Below are 2,430 nucleotides of genomic sequence, written 5' to 3'. Positions count from 1 at the left end.
TAGTACCCTTCTAAAGGATTTGACAATGAGGATGAATAATTTTTCCATTAAAACAATACAAATAAACACATCACTCATAATTTGTTCCAAGTGATCACTAAATTTGGAAGTCCCACTGGTCTACTTCATGAACCTGTGAAGAGAGATTCTTAACTCATTGTTTCCAGCTACCAGATTTATAGCTTGGCCTTTCTAGAGTGTTAAGTTTTTTTGAGTGAAAGGTTGTATGGGTCATTGATAATTAACCTATTTTTAATGAAAAGTCTTTAATATTTTCCAACCACATCATGTCCAATGGCATCTTTGAATGCTTACTAAAAGACAGTTACTTTAACACCATTTGATTTTATGACTCAGTTATTTCTTGACAATTTTATTATAACTTTTTCATGATATTTTAAATTGTAAAAATACCTCTGAACATTAAAAAAAGATTTTTAAAAATCTGTTCCTATTTAATTAAGAGATTTAACTAAATGGATTAGATTAAGGCAGTAAAATTAACTTTTATATCATCTGAAGTTATTTAGCAGATTTGATTTGGAAAATAAGCTTCTATATTTTTCTGTTGCCCTTTTATATAACCAGTGATTGTTATTCTATTTATAAATGATTCAATATTAAATTAACAGATAAGTGTATTATGGAAAATAATTCTGATTCATATCTAACCATCATTCACAATGGTTTCATCAATGATGCAACATTGTGAAGTTTGCTTTAAAAAATATATTATGAAAACTGAACTTAGCATATTTCATATAATGTACTTTTTTTTACCCTTGATGATTTGATATTTACTAGGAAGATCAATAATAAAGATTCAAGATGGAATTTATTGCTGATTTATATTCAATAAAATATAGCAATAATATAAGCATATTGAAAAAGATATCCACAAAGGAAAAAAAAAACTGAGTTTAGCAATATAGGAGAATAAATCTGCTTAAAAGAGCCAATTTTTTTTTTTTTTTGTAAATCATCATAAACTATGGGTTGCGTTTAACTTTTGAAAGATTACTATATAACCAGGAACATTTTTAAAGATCCTGAAAAATAACATTTTCAGAGTGGTATAAACATCAGTGCAAATTATATGATATATTCCTTTTTATCTCTGTTTCTTACTAGGCCTCAAAAACAGTTTGTATACAACTGCATAGAAAAGTTTTACTCCTTTATCCAGAAATTTATAAAGAAACATGGGCTAATACACTAAAAACACAAAATTTATCAATTTTTAACACAGATTAACTGAGAATTACTCATACAACTGACCTTACATACAAGTTGATGGCAAAGATTATTAAACATATGTTGTGTCCACAGTTGATTTTTTTTAAAACACAATGCACATAAATATTGAAAAAGTCCCTAATTTTTTATCTGTTTAGCAACCCTGTTCAAAGTAATCCATGAGTCAGAGACATCAGACTGGAAATTAGAAAGTGTTTTGGAATGAAAGATAATGAAAATGGAAATCTTACTACAGTATAAAAACTTATGGGATAAAGCTAAAACCATGCTCAGAGAAATTTATCACGTAAAAGCATGTGTGAGAAAAGAATAAAGGCCATAATCAATCATGTATACATGCATCCTAAGAAACTAAAAAGAACAGCAATTTAACACCAAAGAAATTAGAAGTTATTGCATAATAAAGATATGAACTGAAATTAATGAAATAGGAGATAAATGTACAGTAGACCAAATCAGCAAAGCCTGTTTGGTTCTTTATAAATGCTAATAAAAGTGATAAAATGCTAGCAAGACTGAGCAAAATAAAAATGAGTACACCTGCCATTTTCATAAAGGAAAGTGACTTGCACATATTAAGTAATTATATTTTTTTTTACAAAGGCAAAAAATAAAGATAGGAAATATACTGATGTCATTGAATCTAATCCAGTATCACATGGATTGTTCTAGCCTTCCCACATTGCTTGCCTGTAATTGACCTCTCAAATTGATGAAACTAGCTCCCACCATTCACATATTTTTTCAATCCTACTAAATATATGCACAGACTTTTCAGAATTGCTTCAACTTATTACTATGAGAAAAGATTTTTTACCAATTAGTATATAATATGTACAGTTCCTTTTGTCTTTAGTCCCATTAAAACAAAGAGTGTTCCCCAAAGTTACTCCAAAGTTAGGTCAGCACATTTTTCCCCATTTCCTTCAATGAAGTTATGTCATGTATTTGTAGGACAGTTAGATTATATTGTACAGTCTGCATTCCATTCTGAGATCCTCTTACATCCTAGTCAATTTTTAAAATATGCTGAATGTTTTATGGGTTTTGACAAATACTTAGCATTATGTGTGCATACTACAGTTTCATATACAGCCCATTCTTTTTATTCACAGTAGTTACATTCTATAAAGTCCCTTTGAACATTGTATTTTTGAATACTGGACCATTATT

The sequence above is a fragment of the Hippopotamus amphibius genome, chromosome 10 (genome assembly GCF_030028045.1).
Source record: "Hippopotamus amphibius kiboko isolate mHipAmp2 chromosome 10, mHipAmp2.hap2, whole genome shotgun sequence".
NCBI classification, from domain to species: Eukaryota; Metazoa; Chordata; class Mammalia; order Artiodactyla; family Hippopotamidae; genus Hippopotamus; species Hippopotamus amphibius.
The sequence above is the reverse complement of the archived record's forward strand: the minus strand, read 5'-3'. Positions refer to the sequence as shown.